Source organism: Trachypithecus francoisi, unplaced genomic scaffold, assembly GCF_009764315.1.
Source record: "Trachypithecus francoisi isolate TF-2019V2 unplaced genomic scaffold, Tfra_2.0 Lachesis_group10, whole genome shotgun sequence".
NCBI classification, from domain to species: domain Eukaryota; kingdom Metazoa; phylum Chordata; class Mammalia; order Primates; family Cercopithecidae; genus Trachypithecus; species Trachypithecus francoisi.
The window spans coordinates 27,263,076-27,277,470 of NW_022681455.1; the positions used below are offsets into that span (position 1 = coordinate 27,263,076).

The 14,395-nt window shown below is 38.5% G+C and overlaps 1 long non-coding RNA gene and 2 other non-coding genes across 3 annotated transcripts; 2 read left to right on the forward strand and 1 right to left on the reverse strand.

The window, feature by feature from the left end:
* Positions 1-295: 295 nt before the first annotated feature.
* LOC117086869 lies at positions 296-11,973 on the reverse strand. Its single transcript, XR_004438599.1, has 3 exons — positions 10,439-11,973; positions 4,790-4,923; positions 296-1,843 (listed from the first exon to the last, which is right to left on the reverse strand). It is a non-coding gene; the product is annotated as an uncharacterized LOC117086869 (long non-coding RNA).
* On the forward strand, positions 911-982 carry TRNAP-CGG. Its single transcript has one exon. It is a non-coding gene; the product is annotated as a tRNA-Pro (tRNA).
* On the forward strand, positions 6,239-6,320 carry TRNAS-GCU. The gene has a single exon. It is a non-coding gene; the product is annotated as a tRNA-Ser (tRNA).
* Positions 11,974-14,395: the final 2,422 nt, after the last annotated feature.

Sequence of the window (14,395 nt, forward strand, 5' to 3'; positions counted from 1 at the left end):
TCAAATTAAGTACTAGTTTAAATCTACTCTCCCTTTCAGAAAAGATTGATTGCTCTTCACACATATTCAAGATAATCCTTATTTTGATTTGTCCTTGCAAGAGAGTTTCATTTTTAGTAAATAAATAAACAGGTACTCTGTAATAATTATTGGATAATTGAGAACTAGCTTTTAAATTTTTGAAGGCATCAAATTCGGGACAGCAAAATGAAATTGAAAATATGCATTAATTTAAAACATAAATCTTAACATGAATATAAAATGCGACTTAGATGTATCAGCTAATGATCTGTTGTAAAAACTTTCTTTGCATTTAACCAAAGGTTTTTGTAGCTTTCTTAAATTTGTATGTAGGAGGAAGTTAGTAAACCAACCAAATACATCTCGGTACCCCTGAAAAGCTGACGTTAAGAAATCTCTTATAAGTAGAATTTTGCTGAGATTAGGAATATTCTTTCTGAAAAATTTCTGGTAGCGAAAATACTCCTTGTTAGAGCAAATAATCTAGAAGTCCCTCAGTAACAGTAATATCCAACTTTCAAAAAGGGTGGAAGTGAGATAAGGAAACTTGAAAACTCAAATTTTTCTAACATTTTAATTGAAAGCTAAAAATGGAAAAAAAATGAGTTAAATTACTTAGAGTAGTATAGCAAAGTAGAATAAAGGAGAAATGTTTCTACAGGTTACAAGTTTTAATTTGTAATTAAAGCTACCAGCTTGTACCGTAGTTTGGTATGGTAATTTAAGCTACCAGCAGACCATCCACAGAAATAGCCTTTCCAACCCTTTCATTTATGTAAATAATTGATGGAGTGATAAATATTATTTGGTAACAAATCCTTTGAAGAATAAAAATAAATAATTTGGGAATAAATCCTACAGTAAATATGCACAAATATCACTTCTAAGTGGCTCGTTGGTCTAGGGGTATGATTCTCGCTTCGGGTGCGAGAGGTCCCGGGTTCAAATCCCGGACGAGCCCACTTCATTTTCGCCCAATAAGCTTTAAGGATTTTTAAAGTATTTCCCCAAATATTCATACCCAAAAATATGTACTTTCACCACATGAACAGTAGAATTGTCTTCGAAGCAGGCAAGTACTGAATCCCAGACCTCCTCTTAAGGGCAGACACCGGAATGTTGATGCGGCTGCAGCGGCGCTCTCCCACCTCTGTCCATCTCTTCTCAAACCCCGAAAGAAAGGCCGTGGGCAGCTCGTGCGCGCTTGCGTGTGCGTGTTTGGCCGAGTGCTGGAGGGGAAACGTGAGCTGTAGTTAACAGATTATCTTCCTCTTATAGGAAGGAGAATTTTAATTTCCACTTTTAACTCCAGCTTTGGTCATCACTCTCTGACTCCTAGTGTTTACTACTCCCGCCACACTGGAAAGTAAGTCTCCCCAAGTGCTGCTGGTGCCGCTGCTCCCACTGCAGTCGACTGTTAAGGTGTCACACTCCTGCCTCTCCTGCTTTCCCGGGTCAGAGTTCATTCCTTTATTCCTTCAACGGATGCATAGCCAATGAGCACGGCATGTCACCTTCAGTGCCGAAAGCTATGGAGGCAGTGATGGAAAAACATGGTTTCATTTCTACAGAACTTAATATTACAGGTACTTAATTATTTACCATGATGACGCGTTTTGAGAAAGTATGGAATTCCCATGGAAGTATATAGCACCAGGGTTGACTGTTGACTCTTCAGAATATTGCTAGCCCAGGTTCGTCTAACTGGAGAGAGAGACCACGAAGAGCAGTCATTAAGGCTGGAATCTCAAAGTTTTTCTCAATCCATGTTCTGGAAATTTGTGGGTACTGTGTTGAAAATGCTCAGGAGAATTGATTAACACTGGAATTCGAAAGAGGGAAAAAATGGAGAGGAAGATATCAATCCAGTTATTTTGCTCATGCTGTCTAAATTAAAATATTTCCTCAGAATAGCTGTTTTGTTTGCTTTTGTGGCCAAGACTGAAAGTGAACACCACTCCCCAACCCCAGTTTTGTTCTAGCTTCATGGACCTCACGGAGACTCAACTTGCCCTGCTCATCTTGGTATTCTGAAAGTGTGGATCTTTTTACCTTTCCTTTTTCTGACCAATTTTATGGGCCATTGAGTATGAAGATGCAGATCCTTATTCATAGGTGGGGTATATATTGTCTCTTTTTATAAATAAAATATAAGTGTATAATTTATTTGTAAATTAATTGTATAATTTATTTGTAATTTAATTTTATAACTTGGAATAGTATTACTTATTAAGTTTGAAATTCAAAAGGAACTTCCTCTAACCTCTGTTCATTAAGAATTTTCTCTGAATTCAGAAAGTCAGTTTGATGTCATCTAGGCAGAAAAGATTGAATGACCCTTCTCTACAAGGAATTTTACTATCCTAAGAGGGATAAGTTGGATATTTTGACATGTAAGAGTCTGATAGTAAATGACACAGGCAGGTCATTCTAAAATGGTTCCCAGAGTCAATAAACTGGACTAATGGTCTTAGTTTCCAGTTATTTTTAGAGCTTAATTATAATTATGGACCAGCAATCAAAGATCACTAGGCATCATTAGACACTGAAGTTAGTGTCTAATCTGAGAAACAGGGATTTTTTAAAAGCTTTTTTTAGAAAGGGAGAGAAAGAATGCTGTACAAAAGGATAACTCTATAGAAGTCTCTTGAAATTAAAATTATGAGAGTAGAAAGAAAAAACTTAGAACAATTGAAATAAAACCTGAAGGGCATCTCCAAAATGTGGAGTAAAAATATAAAGGGAAACTCCAGCAACTGTGATCTTGATATATACTCAAATGAGTTGAAAATCCATGTCCACACAAAAACCTTCACATCAATGTTTATAGCAGTTTTATTTGGATTTGCTAAAACATAAACAACCAAGATGTACTTCTGTAGGTGAACAGATATATTTCATGCAAAGTGTGGCACAAGGGATGGACTATTATTTCATGATGAAAAGAAAAGAGCTATCAAGACAGGAAAAGACATGGAGGAATCTTAAAAGCATACTGCTAAGTGAAAGAAGTCAATCTGAAAAGTCCACATACTATATATATGATTCCAACTATACAACATAGTGAAAAACATAAAAATATGTAAACAGCAAAAAAGAGCAGTCATTGCTGGGAGGGAGGGAGGGAAGGATGAAGAGGTGAAGCACACGGAATGTTTAGAGTGGAGATACTATTATACATGATACAGCAATGATGGACACATGTCATTATACATTTATCAAAGAGGAAAGAGTTACAACATAACCCATAAGAGTTACAACAAGGAGGACTGAATCTAAAATAAACTACAAATTTTAGTTAATATTAATGTATCAATATTGGTTCATCAGTTGTAACAAATGGACCACAATCGTATAAGATTTAATAACAAGGGAAGCTATAGGAAGGAGAGGAGAAATATAGGAACTGTTTGTACTTTCTCATCAATTTTTCTGTAAATAAAAAACTGCCTAAAATGTCTATTAATTTTTTAAAAGTATAAAGAATGTAACCAGGAAAGAGCAGTAAAAACAACAGCAAAAGTAGAGGAAGCATACTGGAGATTTAAAATCCAAGTAAAGGAAGAGAAGGAAGGAAGGAAGGAAGGAAGGAAGGAAGAGAGGAGAGGGAGGGAGGGAAGGAGGGAGGAGACGGAGGGAGGGAGAGAGAGAAAGAAAAGAAAAAAGAAAGAAAGGAAAAGCAAAGCAAAGAAAAAAAATTAGCTGAGTGTGGTAGCACACGCTGTAGCCCCAGCTACTTGGGAGGCTGAGGCAGAGAATCACTTGAACTGAGGAGGCAGAGACTGCAGTGAGCTGAGATTGCTCCACTCCACTCCAGCCTGGGCAACAGAGCAAGACTGTCTCAAAAAAAAAAAAAAAAGGACAGAGAACACAGAAATCACAAAACCAGCAACAACAAAAAACAAGCTAATATCCCTAACCGAAATACATGATTTAATGATGTAACAGAGTTCCCAAAACAAGGAATAGAAATGGAAACACACTAAAGCATATCTTTCAGACATTGCAGAACATTGAGGACAAGGAAATTATCCTGAAATAGATAAATAAAAGCCAACTGCAAATGTAGACTCTGTAATTAGAATGACTTTGTACTTCTCAAAATGAATACTGGAAGCTAGAAGAAAATAGAGAACTCCCTCAAAATCCTGAAACGAATTTCAAAAGCTTGAAAAATATTTCCCTGACAAACATTCAATCAAGTTGCTGGAGAAGTATTAAAAAGTCTCCATCTACAATAAACTTCTTCTCAGGAAGCTGCTTTACAATGTACTCCACCAAAATGTGAAGGTATATTAAGATAGAAAATACACGAGAAATTGGGAATACAGCACCAGTGGCAGGGAAATAAAATGTATAGTACAATGGTGAAGGAAGACATCAGGATGAAAACCAAATATCAAGTTTAGAAATCACTCAGTTTATTGTTTTGGCAAAGCTTTTACGGTTATTTGTGATTTTTTTCTAAAAATAATGTTCAGGAAACAAAATACGAAAGGTAAATAATATTGCCAAACATAATTATAGAAAGGGTGATTACTCATTCAATAAAAATTCTGATATAACTATATTTGAAGGAAAAATTGCTAAGAAGAGTGTCCGTGGAGGTGTTTACGGTGAGGAAGAGAAGTGAATCTTCTATTTGTATAATGGGAAATCAATGGAAAATACTAAGCTTAAAATTAATATGTAGCATATGTATTAGAGTACAATTTTGTCTTTGTAACAAAGACCCAAAGAACCATGGCTTAAAAGAAGCAGACATTACTGTGACTGTCTGAGGGTGTAATCAATGCCAGGGTGATGATTTGGCTTCATGGTGTTGGTTCCAGTCTTCTATGTCATGGCTCCCTCCTTCTTCCAGTGTGCTGGGTTCAATCACTGTTTCATGAAGCCTTCATTCTCAAAAGCAGATACATGAAGAAGAGATAAATAGAGGTTATTTCCTTCTCTTATGGACATAACCTGGAAGCTTTACATACATTTTCTCTCTTATACCTTTACTTAGAAATTGGTCACGTGATGATGCTGACTCTCAAGGGAAGTCACTGTAATCTTTTCATGGGTGGCTATGAGTTCAGCTAATTTTCCATTTATTGGAAAAAACAGAAATAATGAATGGACAACTAGCCATCTCTGCAATAGCATATTTGGAGACATGCAGGTAAAAACAGCAACACAAAATGCCAAATGGCTGAAAATGCCTCTACTAAGAGGAATAAGATAGGAGAGACCACTGTTTCGCATACATATTTTTTTTGAATTGAGCTTTTAAAACATGCGTAGTTAACTTTGATTAAAAATTTTGTTAATTTTTAAAAAAAATAGCTTTAAGAACCAAAGTATGGATCAATAATTCAGCCAGGCTAAAGTGAGAAAGGGAAAGAGCATTTCATGAGAGAAAATCGCTTGTTGGAAGAGGAAAACTGGATCTGTCTTGATGCAAAAACCCAAATGGGACTTAGCATGGAAAATAAGAGGTAAGGAAGTGGGTTGAGTTGAGGTTGAAGATTTCAGGCACGTCTAAGCAGCAAACACTACAATATAAGGGCTCTTCCGGGGAAAAAGAAAAGGATGATTCTTTGTGAATTCACAGAAACAAGTAAAGGTGGTCTTCACTCAAGATGTTAGTGCAATCTAACGTAAAATATCCTCACAGTGAGAGTATGAAAATACAGCAGGGGTCCATTCCTGCAGGATTTCCCCTGTTCCCTGTTGCTCGGCCTGTGATTGATTTGCGTGGGCTTCTCTGAAGAGAAATCGACTCCGGTGTGAACGGTTTTGGGAATCTCCGTCTCCTGCTGGTTCCCAGGTGCGCGATCCCGACGCGACTAGACGCGGTGAGCGGACAGAAGGACTGACCGGCTCACCTGCCGCCCCAGGTCGAAGGCAAACCCCGTGCGCCCCGTCGGCCCGGTCACACCCGCAGCCTGCTCAGGCACCGCCTGCCTCGGGACCAGGAAGCGGAAGAAAGGGAGAGACCCGCCCGGCAACTATGTTACTATCATGTCTCGAACATTTGTGTGAGTCCCATGAAAGTTAAGACCGTTTTTCCCCCCTCAAAGCGTTTCCATTCAGTTCTTGATCATTCATGTGAAAACGAGCCATTTCCACGTCTCCCAAACGTCTTCGAACCATGTCCTAAGTCTTCTAAGGCCGTCTGTGGGTTCCGATCACAAACTCTGAAATAAAATACTCAGGAAACGGGGTATATCGAGACGAGGTGGCCGAGTGGTTAAGGCGATGGACTGCTAATCCATTGTGCTCTGCACGCGTGGGTTCGAATCCCACCCTCGTCGGGTGAGGCCTTTTAATACGAGGAAACAATACCCAAGTCCAGCCAACTTTCCTTTCGACTCTCCTGGAATTCAGGACCCTGGCCTTGGAGAGGAAAAAGCAGCTGTCGTAATTCTGTACCATCAGTATTACGATGGTGTTGTTGGGTTTTCTAACTTTAATGGTTGATTGGGTATTGATTGTCAATATTGTTCACGTTATCAGTTTAATGAATATTCTTCTGGTGGGCTTCCTACCTGATGACTGCAAAAACGCCTTAGAGCCTGAGAGAAAGGGGAGAGGGGAATAGAGTAGAAGAAGGTGACGGTGGGGCTAGTGAGAGAGATGAAGCTGCCAAAAAGGGGGGGAAACTCGAGGTGTGGTGACCCCAACCCCTTCTTTTAGAAATCATTACTACTGTGAGCATTAAAATAAATTCATCAAAAAGATAAGCAGAAAAAAAAAAAAAAAAAAACAGCACGACAAATACACCAAGACAGAAATTCTCAAGACAAATCGAGGGACCAACATTGAAGAAACGTGTAGCACTGACATGGCCACAAGATTTTTGTTTTGTTTTGTTAAAAAAAAAAAAAAAAAAAAAGGAAGGAAGGAAGGGAAGGAGGGAAGGAGGGAGGAGGGAGGGAGGGAGGGAGGAAAAAGAGAAGAAAGAGAAAGAAAAAGAGAAAGAAAAAAGCAAGCTGGGCTCTGTAGCTCAGGCCTGTAATCCCAGAACTTTGGGAGGCCGAGGCAGGTGGATCACCTGAGGTCAGGAGTTCAAGACCAGGCTGGCCAACTTGGCAAAACCCCGTCTCTACTAAAAAATACAAAACATTAGCAGGGCGTGGTGGGCGCCTGTAATCCCAGCGACTCGGGAGGCTAAGGCGCGAGAATCGCTTCAACCCAGGAGGCAGAGGTTGCGGTGAGCCGAGATGGCACCAGGGCTCTCCAGCCTGGGCAAGAGAAAGAGACTCTGTCTCAAAAAACAAAACAAGTTATGAAATTTGAAGGTAAGTTATTTTCAAGTCTTCTTTATCATCGTCTTAATAGCTGCATTATAGTCACAGGAGTTGATATACTTTAGCAATTCTTCTGTTTTCGAAATGTATTTTAGGAAAATTAATGAGTCAAAGGATTGTTGCAAACATAGGTCAAAGGCTTTGAATGTCTTCTGGTTATTGCTGGTAATTAGTGATTTCTATTTCAGTGTATGTTGTTTCTCTTTGCAATCAACAGTGCAAGAGGGACCCAGTTACCCTACTGACACTTTGACGCAGGATAGGTATTCAAGGAGGTGACCATGTTCTTGGGACACAGCAACCGTGGTGACCGTACAGTCAACACAATAAGCCTCAGCATTCACACTGAAATTGAGCTCATTCAACAGCTATCAAGAGGAAATTTCCCCTAGACACAGCATGGGCATTTTGACTTCACCTGTACTTAGACTGAGCCTTTGCTCATTACAATAGTAAAAAAACACACCTCTGACTGGAGATTTAAGATGCCAATGAGACATCCCATGTATGAACAAGCACGTACAGCTACTGCGCATGTGCACTCAGAGGACTACCCAGAAGATGCTTACTAGTAACACTTCTTCCCACCTCCTTCTAAATAGTCATGTAAGACCCCTATAAAGGGAGCCTCCCTAGCGCCAATCTTTGCTGTCTCATCCGTAGGAACAGCCTGCCCTGGGTTCTCTCTCTCTCAGCGTGCGCTGTCTATTCTGCACCTAACTTACAAAATATTATTTTTCCTTTGCAATAAATTAATCTACGCTGCACTTCTTTTGCTGTGTGACTCTGGTTTAAATTCTTTTAAACTAATAAGACAAGAACCGCCGGGCACGGGGGCTCACGCCTGTAATGCCAGCATTTTGGGAGGCTGAGGTGGGCTGTTCACTTCATGTCAGGAGTTCGAGACCAGCCTGGTCAACATGGTGAAACCCCCATCTCTGCTACAAATACAAAAATTACCCTGGCATGGTGGCGCACGCCTGAAATCGCAGTTACTCAGGTGGCTGAAGCAGGAGAATCGCTTGAACTCGGGAGGCGGAGGCTGCAATGAGCCAAGATCATGCTACTGCACTCCAGCCTAAGCAACAGAGTGACACTTTGTTGAAACACACACACACGATCCGAGGTCTTACAACAGCCATCAACAACTTGACAAGCTGAATTACATTATTTATTTATTTTACTTTATTTATTATTTATTTGAGAAGGGGTCTCCCTCTGTCACCTAGGCTGGAGTACAGTGGCCCAATCTCGGCTCACTGCAACTTCTACCTCCCGGGTTCAAGCAATTATTCTGCCTCGGTCTCCCAAGTAGCTGGGACTGTAGGCACCCAATACCACGCCCAGCTAATTTTTTTTTTAGTAGACACAAGGTTTCACCATGTTGGCCAGGCTGGTTTCGAACTCCTGACCTCTAGCAATCCACCCGTCTTGGCCTCCCAAAGTGCTGGGATTACAGGCATGAGCCACCATGCCTGGTCAACAATTATTTATATACTTTGTATTTATACAAAATCATATATGTTACATATATATTTTGGATATATCAAGTAGAATGGCAAGAATTTTTCCATATTCTGTTCTTTATGCATTTACTTGCTATAAATCTATCAGTCCTTAGAATCGTTTACCTCATATATTTCCTTTAACTTTTCAAATAGATTTTTAAAACAATTAATTCATAGAAAAATTTTAAATACATTGAAATTTATATTAGTTATAAAATATCCATGTATCTATCTCAGAACTTCCATTTTATCCATTTTTGAAAATTCTTGTTCTACAAAATAGCACTTTTTTCATTTTTAAACTTTTTTTGTGAATATTATCACCCATGCAGAAAAGTACATAAAATATATATGCAAACTTAACTTTATGTACAGAAAAGTGTATAAAACATGTATGCCAACTTAAGTAATTACAAAGCAAGCACCTGCAGAATTGTGACAAAGGCCAAGCAGTAAAACATGGCAAGCATCTAATAAGGGTAACTTCCCAGTCACTGTCTCCTCTCTTCCCCAAAAATATATATCACGTATTATATATCATATATGTTATATATCATATAGTATATATAATATATGTCATATGTCATATATGCCATGCATAGTATATTACATGTCGTATATGTTATATACTGTATATTGCATGTCATATATGTTATATGTCATATATTACATATCACATGTTATATATTTTGCGTATCATATGTTATATGTCATATATTATATATCATATGTTATATATTATGTCGTATGTCATATATCATATGTTATATATTATATATCATATATGTTATATGGCATATATTATATATCATATATAACCAACCTGACTTTTATTACTTCCTGCATTTTTAAGATTTTATCACCTATTATTTTATTCTTAAACACCATTGTTTACCTATGTCTGAACGTTATATAAATAGAATCACAGCTCCAGTATATTTTCTACGTTTTTCCTTAAAATAATATTCTACACATTTCATTCTTGTTGTTTATCCCTGTTTTTATATAGTATGTCACAACATAAACATACTGCAACATATTTATCCTTTGTATTCATTTTCCATTGCTGTGTAAAATATAACCCTAAAACGTTGTTGTTTAAAACATTTGTTGGCGGCTGGGTGCGGTGGCTCACGACTGTAATCCCAGCACTTTGGGAGTCCGAGGCGGGTGGATCACAAGGTTAAGGATCGAGATTGTCCTGGCCAATGTGGTAAAACCCCGTCTTTACCAAAAATACAAAAATTAGCTGGGTGTGGTGAAGCGCGCCTGTAATCCCAGCTACTCAGGAGGCTAAGGCAGGAGAATCGCTTGAATCCAGGAGGCAGAGGTTGCAGTGAGCCGAGGTCGCACCACTGCACTCCAGCCTGACAACAGAGCAAGACTCTGTCTCAAAAAAAAAAAAAAAAAAAAAAAATTGGCTTCTAATTTCTGTGGGTGAGGATTCTGGGAGTGGCTTAGCTGGGTTCTCTGGCTCAGGGTCCCTCACAAAGCTACAATCAAGGTGCCAGCAGGAGATTCAGTCGTTTCGAGGTTAGACTGGTGAAGGACTGGCTTTCATGATCACTGATATGGTTGTTAACAGCATGTTAGACTGAGGATGTAAGTACTCACCAACTATTGTCTGGAGGCAACTCTAAGTTCCTTACCATTTGAAGTCTCCACAGGACTGCTGACAACATAGCAACTTGTGTCATCAGAGCAAGCAATTCAGAAGAGCCAGAGTGAGTACAAGCAAGAGGAAAGTCAGAATCTTTCATAACCTAATTTTGGAAGTGACATCCTATCACTTTTGCTGATGCTGTTCATTGAAAATGTTTAAGCAGGCCCAGCCCACCATTCAAGGGGACGGAATTACACAAGGGCATGATTAACAGGAGCTGGGTATCGTGGGGGGCTCTCTTAAAAGCTGCCTACCACACATTTTAGGTTAATGAAGATTTGTGTTTCCGTTTACTTCTAGGGCCCTTCTTGTACATTTCTTCTGATGCATATGTGCTCACATTGCTGAGTTATACAGTATGGATATGTCATGGGTCTGGTTTTGTTCAATATGATGTTGGTGAGATAGATCCATGTTAATTGTAGTTCATTTTCATTGTGCTCTACTGTTCCATGGTTTGGATGCCCATAGTTTATTTATCCATCCTACTGTCAATTGACCTTTTTTTCAAGTTTTGCCTATTATAAACTACATTTTTGGAGATTTTTTCCACATATCTCAGTGCACATTTGCACTGGATATACATACAGAAATGTAATGTTGAGGCCTATGATATGCATAATTCATTAGATAATTTTATTAGATACCCCCAAAATTTTCAGAGATAGTATCATGCACCTGCAGTATACATTAAATTCCTGTTGCTTCAAATTCTTTCCAAAATTTAATATGATCAGGCTTTTTAATTTCACTATTTTCCTGGATGTTAATGGGTCAAAATTGCTTATTTATTCTGTAAATAGCTGATTAGTAATGTTGTTAAGTCCTTTTTATATTATTATTACTATTCAATATTCCATTTTGTGAAATGCCTCTTCAAATCACTTGATTTTTGTTTTTCTGTTCCTTTCTTACTCATGTGTAGTAGCTCTTTCTATATTTTGACTACAAGCTCTTTGTTGATTCCACGTGTTATAAACACAATTCCCTTACACCGTAACTTGCCATTTGAACCTCTGAATCTCTTAACAACTTGAGGAACAAAAGATTTTAGTTTTAATGAATCCAAATTTATTTATATGTGTGTATTTGTCATATATTATATACGTACATATGTGTTAGTGTTTTGTGGGTTTTGTTTTACAAATCTTCTGCTCCCTAGGAGTCACAAAGATATTTCCCTTTATTAACATTTAGAGGCTATCTTGTTCTACCTTTCACATTTAGATCTAAAATGCACCTAGAACTGATATTTATGTATAGTGGGAGGGAAAATCACCTGGAATATCTATCTATCTATCTATCTATCTATCTATCTATCTATCTATCTAAATTCATTTATCTAGAAATAAGTATATTCATTTGGTATTAAAATGAGCCAGCACTTGGTGGGGGGCAGTGACTCATGCCTGTAATCCCAGCACTTTGAGAGGACAAGGCAGGTAGATCACTTGAGGTCAGGAATTTGAGACCAGCCTGCCCAACATGGTGAAAGCGTCTCTCTACTAAAAATACAAAAAATTAGCTGGGCATGGTGGCACACACCTGTAGTCCCAGCTACTCAGGACGCTGAGGCTCGAGAACTGCTCGAACCCCAGGGGGCAGAGGTTGCAGTGAGCTGAGATTGTGCCACTCTGTTCCAGCCTGGGTGATAGAGCGAAACTCTATCTCAAAAAAAAAAGAAAAAGAAAAAGACCAATCATCATTTGTTGAAAAAAAAACATATTTTCCCTCTTTATTCTGCAGACTTACTTTTTCTATACACCAGATGCCCATATGTGCGGTCCTTTTCATTTCTGACTCTCTTCCTCTTGTCTATTTATCTAACTTAATAATCCCCCACGCTCTTATTTACTATAGCTTTATAAGTCTTGATATGTGGTAACAGAAAACTTGACCTATTCTTCTCCTTCAAGATTTGCTTGTTCTGTATTGCCTCTCTGTACTTACATATACATTTTGGAATTATTTTGTAAATTTCTGCCAAAAAAAAGAGTAAGCTGCTGTGATTTTGGATAATATTTCCTGAATCTGTAGATCAGTTTGATTATAATAGGTATCTTTAAAATTATGAGATCTGGTCGGGCATGGTGGCTCACATCTGTAATCTCAGCGCTTTGGGAGGCAGAGGTGGGCAGATCACTTGAGGCCAGGAGTTCGAGACCAGCCTGGCCAACATGGTGAAACTCCATCTCTAATAAAAATACAAAAATAAGCTGGGCATGGTGCCACATGCCTGTCATCCCAGCTACTTGGGAGGCTGAGGCACGAGAATCACTTGAACTTGAAAGGCAGAGGTTGCAGTGAGCTGAGACCGCACCACTGCACTCCAGCCTGGGTGACAGAGTGAGATTCTATCTCAAAAATAATAATAATAACACAATAATAAAATAAAATAAAATGATGAAATCTTACAATGTATATATTACCTTTCCATTATTTAGGTTTTCTCTAGTTTATCTCAATAGCATCACACTATCTTTCTACATAGAAATATGGCCAACATTTTACTAGGTATATTTCAGATATCTTTTGGTTTTTGTGCTAATACATGTGATTTTATTTTTAAATTTTCATTTTATTAATACATTACATTTTAACTCATTTTTTATATCTGTTATAGAAAGCCTGATATTGGTTCATTGTGTGGATGCTGATATAAGGAGAACCAGGCATGCAATTTGAAACACTGTATTAGGAAGGGTTAGCCTCACATCAGGTGATGCAGGATACACATATGTGTACAAGACAATAGACTACCTAAAAAACTCAGTCTAAGTTATGACTGAGGCTTCCCTGCTCAACCAGCATGCCTCTTTCATGAATGAAGGATCTAAGCAGTGGTTCTCAACCCATGGTGATTTTGCCCCATTGGGAGACTTTTGACAATGCATAGAGACATTTTTGTTGTCACAACTGGAGAGGAGATGCTACTGGCATCCAGTGGATAAAGGCCAGGGATGCTCCCAAACATAGTCCAATGCAAAGGACAGCTCTCCACGACAAATAATTTTCCAGTCCAAAACATCAATAGCTTCAAAGCTGAGAAACCCTGATACACTATGATATATATTAATATATACACATATATAGAGAGAAAATATATCAAATGACAATTTTAGTCTCTTTTGGATCAATACCCAACTCCTTTGCTGACACTCAAGACCCTCCATGCCCTCTACTTACCTTACTGCTCCTTAGAGTGAAGTTTCAGTCTCACTCACCCATGTCATATGAATTCCTATCTCCAGTACATTTCTTAGGATCTTTATGTAACCTACCCTGCACCTTTAGCTTTGACTAATGTATACTTCTTCAAAGACTATTTCCAGGTCTACCCTTCTACATAGACTATAGAGAAAAGTGATTACTTGCTTCTCTCAACTCTGATATGTGATGCTTCCTCATATATCCAGCTAATAGGACATTTGCCCATGTTTACCTTCTTTTGGATTATAGTTCTCAAACTACCCCACTCGCTTGGGTAGAGTTGATGTGCTTCTGTCAAATATATACAGAAATATGTAGATCTCTTTTTCTAGCACATGATATCACTGAATAATAATTTGTTCCCAATGTGGTATCTTCTGATAAAATGAGAACTCAGGAAGTTTTTCTTCAAACAGAAAATACGCTGTATGATTTGCATGTTTGTGTCCCCCCCAAATTCACACATTGAAATCCTAACCTCCAATATCATGGTATTAGGAGGTGGGGCCTTTGGGAGGTAATTAGACCATGAGGGTGGAGTCCTCTTGAATGGGATTAGCGTCTTTGTAAAAGAGACCCCAGAAGACTCTCTTACCTTCTTTCTGCCAAGTGAGAATACAATGAGAAATCTGCAACCTGGAAGAGGGCCCCCACCAGAATCTGACCACACTTGGCACCCTGATCTTAAACTTTTAGCC